The sequence below is a fragment of the Schistocerca piceifrons genome, chromosome 1 (assembly GCF_021461385.2).
Source record: "Schistocerca piceifrons isolate TAMUIC-IGC-003096 chromosome 1, iqSchPice1.1, whole genome shotgun sequence".
Taxonomy (NCBI): Eukaryota; Metazoa; Arthropoda; class Insecta; order Orthoptera; family Acrididae; genus Schistocerca; species Schistocerca piceifrons.
The window spans coordinates 1,145,587,676-1,145,599,843 of record NC_060138.1 but is presented as its reverse complement, the minus strand read 5'-3'; positions in this window follow the sequence as shown (position 1 = coordinate 1,145,599,843).

Sequence of the window (12,168 nt, the reverse complement as noted above, 5' to 3'; positions counted from 1 at the left end):
ATGAATCGCCCTGGGAAAGTTGCATGGGGGCTTAATTAAATAAATACAATAAAAGTAATTTTAGTAGCTGTGTGTCCGGTTACGAAGTCTCCTAACCGGTTGGCCCTGACTGGTATTAGTACGCAATCTGACTGCATAAAATAACAATAAAGAATGAAAGGAAATTTCCGTTAACACAATTGATTAATTAAGTCCCCAGCAACTATAAAAGCTACGAAACAACAAAGCACAAGTGTAACTGTTCTGTGTGTGTAAGTGTGATTCAACGTACACGTATCTGGCACGGTTCTTCTTCAATACGACGAGATATTTTAAACACCATTTACAGTGAACTAATGGAAAAACCAGAAATACTATAATTGCACATAGAAACCAGAATTACAAGTCTAATGCATGAACACGAGCCAGATGCTTTGTTGACTGAACCTGTGACCAAGAGGCGTTGTTATTTAGGAAATTTAAAATATTTTTTTAAATTATCTCCATATATATTGACGAAAAATACACTGTGATCATTGCAACATCTTCCATATATACATTACACCAACCGAACAGCATCTACTCTCTCGCCCAACAGAACAATAACTGCACCGACATGCTCTCAACTAGTACTGCTCTCGACATCCTCTCAACAAGCACTTCCCACAGCAACCTCTTAACTACAACTGCCCTCGACATTCTCTGAACAACTACTGCGCCAGTGGAGGCGGCGGAATAATACTCTTAGGAGCAATCTCTGGCGCTGTGACTCAGTGTAGCCACCTTTCAAAGTCTATAACCCACCATCAAACAACTAACAAATATATGTATGTTATTACATACAGTAACAATCTATTTAGCCACTGCCTTTAAATTTCAAGTATATACCGAAGATCTTATATTGTTTTATTTAAGAAAACCTTTTATCAGTGAACGTAAAAATTGTAAGAGAGCTAAATTATATAACATTAATAAAATAAACCAAAATTTAAGATTTGGGAGCAGCATGGAATTATTCAGATATCAAATCTTTTTGGTTTTTCGAAAAAAATTTTAGTACCCTCCGTTCCTTAGCTTCTGATACTATCGCACTTTTTGTTTCATTTTTGCTACCTTAAGTTTAGCTTGTAAGGAATAAGATGATGTACGTATCTTTTATAATGAACTTCGTGTTTTTTTGTATCATTTGTTTAAAATTTATGTCAGTCTGTATTACAGTGGACTGTAAGGAAAAAAGTAAATGCGCAATCAGGCCCAGAACATTAACTTGAGGGAGACCATCTGTGTATCATCCTCTGCCTTATAGTGTCTTTTGGGTACAGTATGCAGGGTGAAGTCACTCTTTCGTAATATACTAATTGAAATATTTATTTTTATTTAATTTGAGTTATTTAGATGATTTATTATGTCAATTTTAGTTTGAAATTTATAAGTTTATTAATATAATAAAAATAATTTAGATTTTTCATGGAAGCTAAAGGTTTCAGACTAACAAGTAGGTGTTGCATTGTTCACTGATTTGATTTTAGTAGTATAAGTATATGTTTTTGACCGTAGTGACATCATCTGTCCTGTTAGCTCTCTCACACATTTATAATCTCGGTTACATTTATGTTTTTTGTTGAAAAGTGTTACTTGTAAAAGTTTCGTTTCATACGAGTTATGAATAAAACAGAATCAAAAGTAAACTCTGGCTCAGTTTCGTTATTTGTGGATTTTAATATGTACAATTATTGAAGTGTTACGATTTTACATCTGAGGCTGACTGGTTTAAAAATACTAGACTGCACTTACTCAGTCTCAATTCAACAGCAGTTAAACAATTTTCATGAAAAAGTTAACTGTCGTTTATTTGAAGAATTTCACCGACTAGACTACATTTCAGCAACTTCTCTGACTTTCAGCGTCTAATATGACGTGAAAACGTAACTATGACGAATAGAAGGTATCAAGACATTTATTTTCAATCCTGAGTGCTTGAAATCAATTCTAATTAAAAACAAATAGTGTTTGCTCACCAAATTACACTGAGGTTGCTTTATAACAGGGCTTTTGAATAAACAATTTACGACAATGTTAAGCTACATTACGTCCGCTATTACTGTTTAATGAGATTTTAATGAAGTTGTATAACTTGTCTTCCCAGCTTTAAATAAAAAAGTAAACTGAACGCAACCCTGAAGATCGAAGACATCGTCACCCAGTAACTCAATAAACTGTAATTTAACATCCACGAAAGTCTACAAAAAGGAGGAGCCACAATTGGCGCCCAACGTGGGGCATGAATATAACTAGGATGTAACGATTAAAAGGATGCAAGAAAATCAAGATTACTTAATTATAAATAAATCAACAACTGGTGAAATTTCAAAACGAGAACTTTCGTAATGAAGACAATATAAATGGCAATTATCAGTTGCTAAATTACCATTAACTGTGAAAAATTTACTGTGTGGGATAATAATTTGTGTGTGACTATTCTGTGACATATAACTAATATGCGGTCTGTTATATTGCATGATCGTGCTATGTTTGCTGACACAAATTTATGACGTAAATGAGCTCGTGACAAGAATGTTCATACACGTTATGTGCTGATGGTTAATGCATGACAGATGAGGTACCATCAATAAAAAGGTAAATACTGATAGTTGTGCTGTCGCCTTAATTGCTTTTTTATCCTGTGTATATTGGATCAGTATATCTGAGGCACAGTTAGTGTAAAAAAAAGGCAAGGGTGTTTTGCAGACTGACAGTAATTTGCCAAATGATAATAGTATATGTATGTGTACCTAAAACGTGTGACGACTGATTTTACCCAATGACCGTGAATATCGAGATTATATAGGACATGGTTAAGACACATAACATTATGGTAGATGACAAGACAGCTTGTAACCTCCCCACTATAAATATATATATATATCTTTCAAATTTATTGTAACCTTCCAAAATAAATTGCATAACCTATCAATAATAATATGTTACTATCTCTCAATAGAAAATGTAGCTCAATTATAACCTTTCAATAATGACTGAGAATTTAAACTGGAAAATTTAGGACGTCAGTAGTGCTGAGTCAAGGCCCTGCTAATTCATTCTGGATAAATTGAAAAATCTTACCTCAATTAGGTCGCCGAATAACGCATATATATCTGCTCCTATAAGAAATTTTTCTGGCGCAGCTCTGTGAAATGCTGCCCGATAGATTTGTCATGTATAAAAAGAAACAACTGATTTTTCCTTTCAAAAATTGGGATGACCAAGGATTGGAGAAATTAGTAAATTCTTTAAATTGAAATGAATGATTGTCAAAAGTTACTTTTTATGAGAAAGATTATTATTAAGAGTTTTTTTTAAACATTTACATGGGGCTTGATATAACAATACTACATATGTGCGAGGCTGCTTTTACCTTATACTACAACACTCAGGCTCTGCCATCGCTCCACCACGACCGGCCCAGCCAACACGATACACCAGACTGCTCGCTAGCAACTACTTACTCCTACTGCTACACAGTTCCTACTGCAGTCAACACTGCTCTTTGGTCTCAGATTCTCTTATAGCTTACATATCGCAGGCAGCACGTGAGCAATCCATCGAAATTACATCAGCTCGAGTGCGCTAGCAACAAAGTCTTTAATTATGGACCTCTTACGTAACCCTCCACTGGGGGGGGGGGGGGGGCAAAAATTTGGCAGCGATAGTGAGTCAATTGGACTTGCCATGAGCAACAAATTTTTCTATAATCTGTTTAGTTTACTAAGTCTACAGTCACAGAGTATACACATTATTGATAAGTGCAGAATATATTAAGAAATGAAATAGAGTGCACACACTCTGAGTTCAGAACATACTAAGAAATGACAAAATGTATACGCAATGAGTACAAAATATATTAACAAATGACATAAAGTGCACATGCACTGTAAAAGTCTTTAGCATTTTTTTACAAGACCTGAAAACATTAACAAATGAAATAAAGTGCACACACACTGTAAAAGTCTTAAGCTATTTACAAGAACTGGATACATTAAGAAAAGAAATAAAGTGCACACGCACTGTAGAGCTCTTTAGCATATTTAGGACAACTGATCATATTAACAAATGAAATGAAGTGCATATGCACTGTATAAGTCTTTAGCATTTTACAAGAATTTAAACGCACTGTATAAGTCTTTGGCATTTTACAAGAATTTAAACACACTGTATAAGTCTTTACCATTTTACAAGAACTAGGAAAGGAATGGGAAGGATTGCATCATGGTTGTAGCATAGTAGTTTGCTTGTAGCTGCACTGAAACTCCATATCTTTCAACAGAAGCACAACACCAAGTGAGCTTCTCTGAAGTTCTCTTCCATGAAGTATTTATCAGTGTAGCCAAGACACTGAAATGTTGTATTAGTATTCAATGTTATCATTTTGGTAGTATATTAGGTACACCAAACAGTAGGACCATAATAACACCTCCATCGTTCAAGGTGGTGGACAGCTTGATATGTCTATGTCAACACCACATTCTTGTAGAATCCATACTCTTACAGCAACTTAGAATTAGTGCAAAAACCAAATATAGTGCTCCATGATAATGAGGATGGACAGGACATACGGATATTGCAGTAATTGTTGGTAATTAGGTCAGAAGGTGAAGGATACAATTATTGACATTCATTGGCTATTTACACAGCATTTAAGTAGTATGTATGGAGTATTACAGAACATTATTCGTAAGTCATCTCATTACAGTAATTATTGGCACTCATTGACCAGTTACAAAGCATTTTTTATGCCATATTCAGAAGTCATCATTCAAAATGAGTTAATTATTGGTATAGCATTTATGCATGTGTCATCTAATTATAGTAATCATTGGCATCATAAGACATCTCATTACAGTAATTATTGGCATTCACTGGCCAGTGACAAGGCATGCATTATTCAGAAGTCATCATTCAAAACAGGAGTTACTGCATGTAGGATCAAATTGTAGTGTTTATATATGATATCATGCAAGTGACATAAGACATATTTAAAATGTAACACATTGTAACTATTACTCAAGGTCTGTAGTCCAATAATACGTAGATATAATGGATTCAATACAACAGACAAATTTATATTATATTTCGGACTAGAAATATATCTTAAACTGGCAGCATTCTTTAGTTGTATACTGGTAATAGTTGGGACTGGTAATAATTTTTTTTGCTAGCAATGTATTGCGTTTGGATCGATAATTAATTACTGGGGCATGAAAATATTTGCTTTTGAATTATTGCTGGAAATAAGGATTAATAACGTCATTCGTCATGAGTCAGCTGCAGCAAGGTTATGAAACAAGTACAGTATATGTGATCACATTCATAAATGATAGACACAACTGGGTAAAAAAATGCAAGCACTAGAACAGGTTTAATAACTAACTGCTTATAGCATATTAATATCATGAAATGCTTCTCCTGGAAAAAATACAAATGGGTTATTGAGCTGAAAGAAAGAATGTATTATTATGCTGAAAAGTAGTGAACTTCAAATTAACAGGTAATGAAACATGTACTCCATATGTATGTACTCTAGCTGTCTTTCCCAAAACATTCACTCATTATACAATGCGACATAAAACATACTGTCAAAAGGAACTGCAACACATACTTAAATAACTACATAGCATATCTTAACTAACAGAAAGTATATAAACTTCATCATCATCCTCATCTGCAAAGAAAAACTTCATTATTCATATTATCATAACTTCATCATTATCATCATCTGCAAAGAAACACTTCATTATTCATATTATCATTACTTCATCATTATCATCACCTGCAAAGAAAAACTTCATTATTCATCATCACATTACCATTCTCCTCATACAACCATTCATTATCTTTCATTACTTCATATAGTATAGAGTTTTCTTACTTCTAGCATATTCCATCACTAAAATTAACATGTGTAGTTCTGTCTGACAGCTTGCCTCTTATTCTGAAAGAAAAATGATTAGTTAAGACTGCTATTATACAGTGTGTATACTATATTCTGTTTAATGCTTGTTAATTCTGGTCCATTTACTCTTCATGACAAGGTATTGCATTTTCTCTCTTTCATTCCAGTTGTGAAATTTCCGTTTCATATTAAACCACTGTGGTTGTTTAATTTATTTCTTTTACACGGGATTGCTTTCTGAAAATAATGAATAAGGATTAATATCTAGCATTTAAATCATATACTCATTAAATAAAAGCTTGTTTATAGTGATATACCTAGGCATATGGCATAGCATGATAGAAAACGTATTATGTCAAAAAAATTGACAATTTTCAAGTGCAAAAAATGTACACACAGTATCATAATGTAGTACCAAAAAATGTAAAATAGTCATGATGTTGAGATATCATAAGGCAAAATGTCAATGTCAACTGGTGTTTGTTACGTCTTAAAGATTTCATAGTACATACAGAGAAAAATTCTACTTTCGATAGGAAAAGAATCATACATACACAAAAAATGGAAAATGTGCACGGTCAGATGTCTAACGACAAGAAAAGCGACCTGCTAACCATACCTTGCCGGGCACTTGCCAAGAAAAAATACGATCATTATCAGTAAGTAGTCACATAAATATAATTGCCTAAGTGGTCATATAAAAATCAGGAAATGGCATTACAGTGTGATAAATCGTAAAGTATGTTCATTCAATAAAGGGTTTAATATTGGAGACATGGTGATTGCCTTTGCTTTTCCTGGTTCTCAAAGTTTCGATATGTACTACATTGGGGTGAGGAAAGCTGCGAATTCTATATGAACCTCCCTATAGAAGCTCAAATTTACTGTGTCTACTCTTTCCTCTGTTGGATAAATAATGCGTGCGTACTAATATCTTCTGTCCAATGTGAAAGTCACGGCGTGTACAAACCTGTTTCTGCTGTCGTCTGCGGCGCTCTGCGGCACGTTTGATGTTGTTAAGCGCAATGTCAATTATTTCATGGTGACGTAGTCGACGAGATGTAGGAAAAGATACTAATTCTTTAATTTTGTTAGGTGGTTCAACATTTTACAATATAACAGTCGGAGATAGCATAGTAGATTCATTTGGTATGGAGTTAATTACATCCTGGAATGAGAGTATGTGTGTGTCCCAATCAATATATTTTTATGGCAGTATATTCTACATAGTTTACCAATTTATTTCATCAGTCGTTCGCAAGGGTTCGAAGAAGCGTGATACTTGGATATATAGATCGGAGAAATGTTTCTAGCTCGCAACATACGGGTCCATATTGCAGATCGAAATTGTGGTCAATTGTCGGAAATTACTTTCAATACATGCCCTACATGAAGTAGAAAATGTTTTACAAATGCATTCGAAACAGATTTAGCAGTAGCTTTGCGTAACGGAGTGAAGGTAACAAATTTCGAAGTGAGTTCAACAGCGACAAAGATGTAAGAAAAACCTGTATTAGATCTGGGAATCGGACCAAAAATGTCTACAGCGGCCATGTGTCTCAATTTAACGGATACAATGGAATGTAACGAAGCAATATGTGAAGTCGTGTCTGATTTAGCTTTCTGACAGATTTTACATGACGCTAATACTCGTCAAATACGTTTCTCCATGTTGGCAAAATAACAGTCCTGTCTCAGTATAAGAAAACATTTTCTGGCTCCATAATGTGCGTAACTCAAATGAGTATACCAAATTAATTTGTTACCAAGTTCGTCAGGAATGCATTAAAACCAGTTGTTTCTGTCAGGGTAAGAGCGGCGGAACAGAATGTTATTGCGTACGGTGTAATGGTTTCTAATGGTAACATTATTCCTATATTGCCGAAGGTGTTTAATTTCTTTCCACACGTTGTCTTTGCTCTGCTCTTGTGCTGTGTCTCGTAATGACGATGAAATGAAATTTTCAAATGCGACTTGTTGAATATACATGACGCTAGAATTTGCTTGGCAGAAGTTGGTTGCGATGTCTTGCTGATTGTTGCTGAGAGAACGGGATAGTGCATCTGCTACAATATTTTGTGTACCGAGAATGTGAACAATTGTAAAATTAAATTCCTGTAAATAAAGTTTCTATCTGCTTAACCTGTCGTGTGTAAATTTCGCGGAAAATAAAAACTGTATAGCTCTATGATCTGTGTAAACGGTCGTATGTCTTCCATAAAGAAAATGCCTAAATCTCGTAAATGCCTATACAACACATAATGTTTCAAGTTCTGTGACAACAATTGCGTTCAGCAGGTGACAGAATGCGACTTGCAAAGGCGATGTTTTTAATTCCTGTAGTACAGTCTTCTTCAATTTCCTGAAAAATGTGTACGCCTAAAGCGGTGATAAAACTGTCGGTAGCAATGGAAAAATTTCTAGTAAGATCTGGGTGTGATAAAAGAGGTGCATTCAACAAGGCATGTTTCAAATTAACAAATTCAGAATGTGCTTGGCTACCTCAGGACCAAATAGCGTTTTTACCCGTCAATTGGCATAATCTAGGGGTGTATAAAGCAGAGTGATGAATAAATTTACGGAAAAAGTTAATTAAACCCAGAAAGCTGCGTAGTTGTTTCTTTGCCGTTGAAACAGTAATGTCACGCAAAGCTTGAAGTTTTTCCGGGTCAGGCGCAATGCCTTCTGCTGAAATTACATGTCCAAGAAATTTTATAGAAGTTTTGCCAAAGTGTGATTTGCTAAGATTAACTGTGAGTCCTTGTGCACGAAAAGTTTGCAACAGTTGTTCCAGAATCAGATTATGTTCAGACCAGTTAGCTTCTGCAATAAGAATGTCGTCTACATACGTTGTGATTCTGTCTTTAAGTTCTGTCGGAAGTATACTATTCAAACCGCGAATAAAAGCTGCTGAAGAAATTGTTAGACCGAACGGTAATTTGCAAAATTGATAACAATCACCAAAACAGAGGAAAGAAAGCTGTGTACTTTCTGCAGTTCGGATGGAGCTGGACCTGCCAAAATCCCGATTTCAAATCTAATGTGGAATAAATAGCAGTACCATGAAATTTCTGTAAAAGTTCTTCTAGTGTCTGTGGGCGATCTGTTTCATTAATAATAATGTCGTTGACATGACGCGAATCAAGCACGAGCCGAAGTGAACCATCCTTTTTCTTAACAATATGGTGCGGGTTTATGTACGGACTAACTGCCGGTTCAATAATTCCTTGGTCTAGTATAGCTCGCAAGTCTTTCTTAACCTGTTCTCTGTAGATATACGGAATAGGATAATGTTTGGCTTTAAATGTGTCATGCTGTTTAACTTGAAATTCATACATAAAACCAGACATAGTACCAGGGATGTTGTCAAAAACTGGAGCTTGCTGTAACAGAATTTTGCGTAGTTGCGTACGTTCGTCGTCTGTATTTGCGCTGCTTTGTTTTACTTTATCAGAAATCATTTGCATAACGTCATAGTCAGCTTCGTCTGGTGTATTATAGTTGTGTACGTACGTATCTGTGAACAATGTGGAATGGCAGTCCGTGTTACGCGATGTATAAATGACCTCTGTTCGATTAATTGCCTGTTCATCTGCAGATAAAGCGTGCTGAAATTCTAATGCCAGTTGTACATTTTCATCCTTTAACATTAAATAGGAATTTTGAAAGTCAATAACTGCGTCGTGTTGTACCAAAAAACTCGTATCTAAAATAACGTATGTTGTCAATAAGGGAACAATCCCAAAATTTGAGTGGAACGTATGACCTGCAATACAAAATGATGTGTGTGTCTGTAATTTTACATCTACTCGTTTACCAGATACTGCTCCTTTTACTTTAGTTTTGCCTAATGGTAACGTAGGATAAATATTCTCTTTGTTGCATTCGTTGAAGGTTTCTTCATTTATAACTGACATTGGTGATCCAGAATCGATTACTGCTGAAAATGTGGATGATCCGATCTTTACTTCAATGACAGGGTGGGAAATGGTTTTTTGAATAACTGGTTTTTCATGCAAAAGTGTGTCTCGGATGTCGTCAAAAGTAATAACATTTTCGTGAACAAGAGTCTGTGTATCAAAAGTATTGCTTACGTTTCTGGAAGATTAAATCTGTACTGTATCTAGTCAAATTCTATCTGACGCGCTATTATTTGCAGGAGGATGCTGTGGCATTTCGACTATTTGTACTGTTCTGTTATTTCTTCCTGACGTATTAGGTTTGGGATGATATCTACTGTCTGGTTCATTCATGATAATCTGTTGTTGCGGATGATTCTGCTGTTGGTAAGACCGACTGTTACGCTGAAAACTGTGCTCATTACTTTTACGTCTGTCATGATAATCATTGCTATACGGCGCGTTGCGATAGGAATTGAAATGATGTGTCTTCTGTACGTAGTGATTTCCTTGTTGCTGTGCATTACTATTTGGCGGAGCCGACGCTATATGTGTAGGCGGCGATACATTAAAGCTTGGTTGGCCTTGCAGACTACATTGTTGGTTAGGTATGCTAACCGACTGGTTTTGTTGATGTTGTGGGGAAAAGCCTCTATTGTTGCCAAACTGTCTTTGCTGTTGCTGATAACTATGGGGATACTCATAATTAAAATTTTGTCTGTTATTAAAGTTTTGGTGGTTGTCATTCCTGGACCGTTTATCACCTTTGCTGTTAAAATAGCGTGACTGATCGTAATTGCCGTATGCTTGTCGGCCTTGGTTATGATGTGAAAAATTTTTGTTTATGAAAGAATAGTCTGATTTCTGTACTTCCAAAAGCTGTAACAGATCTCTAAATGCCGAAATATTTTCTTTCTGCTGTCCTGTTAAAAGAGATACTCTTAATGATCGTGGTAATTTAGAAATACGCAATTGGATAAGTGCTGATTCACTGCATGGCTCACTTAAGTGTTGGTTTTGTTGGACCATGTGTTCAAAAAATTGCCTGACAGTGGGAAAATTTGAGTTCTCATAATTCGGTAAGCTAATTAATTGACCCTTGACTCCGCACTGTGTCGTCTTCGACCAATACGCTGACAGAAAAGCATTCTGAAATTCTTCAACCGAGTAGCATTGTCTCGCGATCGGTCTCATACGAGTTGCCGGTTCGCCTTCCAAAAAACTGCAAATAAATTCAAGTTTGTGTGTTACGGGCCAAGTTGGTGGAAAAGCAAAGGTAAATTGTTGTATCCAATCCAAAGGGTGAATCTGTGTTCTGTCATTTTTAAATACCTTAAATTTCCTAACGGATAGAAAGTGCTTGTAATCAAAATTATCGTCTCGGAATGTCTGAGCAGGCTCAGGATTATTTGATAATCTGTTTGTACTCTCTGTAAATTACCTAAATTATACTGGCTGTGTGAATGTGACAAATGTTCACAATGTGGCGTATGCTGTGACGTGTTAGTGGCTGAAACATTTTTCATTTCTGTCACTTCATGCTGTAAAGATGACAATTTTCTACTTAATGTATTATTGGACGAACCTATCTCACTGATTGTCTGCTGCAAGTTTTCGAATTCGAGTGCCTGATTGAACGAAATTGGTGACGTATCGTCTGATTTGGTGTCACTGTTATTTTCGATAACATCAATACGACTGGCCAATTCAACAAATTTTTCAGTCAATGCTTTAACCTGATCATCATTTTTTAGTGTCACAAGCATTAATTTTTTGGATTTTACGTGTGGTTTTGCTTAATTTCTTAACGCCTGCTTTAATGGCATCGGGATCCTGTATTAATTCCAAATGTTCAAGTCTGCTGGTCACTGTCTGAAAGTCTACTGTGTGTGTGTCTGTTTGTGTTTTAAGATCAGAGATTTCATCATGAAATTCGGTGTTCAACTGTTTGATGGTATTGATTTCGTCTGATACTGCAGCAGTGTTGTTGTCTACGTATGTTTTTGCTCTCGTAAACAATTTACGCTTATCTTCCTGTCTCTGTGCAGTAATTGTTTTCATTTGTTTCCATGACTTGTTTCTTTACTTTGTTCTGTTCCTGTACAAATTTACGGTAACGCGTTTCACTGTTTTGTAGGTGGTGATTAAAACGTTCGTCAATTTGACTGTTCTGTTGGTCAAATTTCGTATCTACTTTCGCATCCAGTGTGCGTGAAAGTTCTGATGACATTAATTTAAACTCATCGCGTAACTGTGTTGCGTTTTCAGAGCATTGTTTAGCGACTGCACTAATTTCATCTCTAAGTAATTTCGTTGTGGCTGCATGTGTATTACTTAATT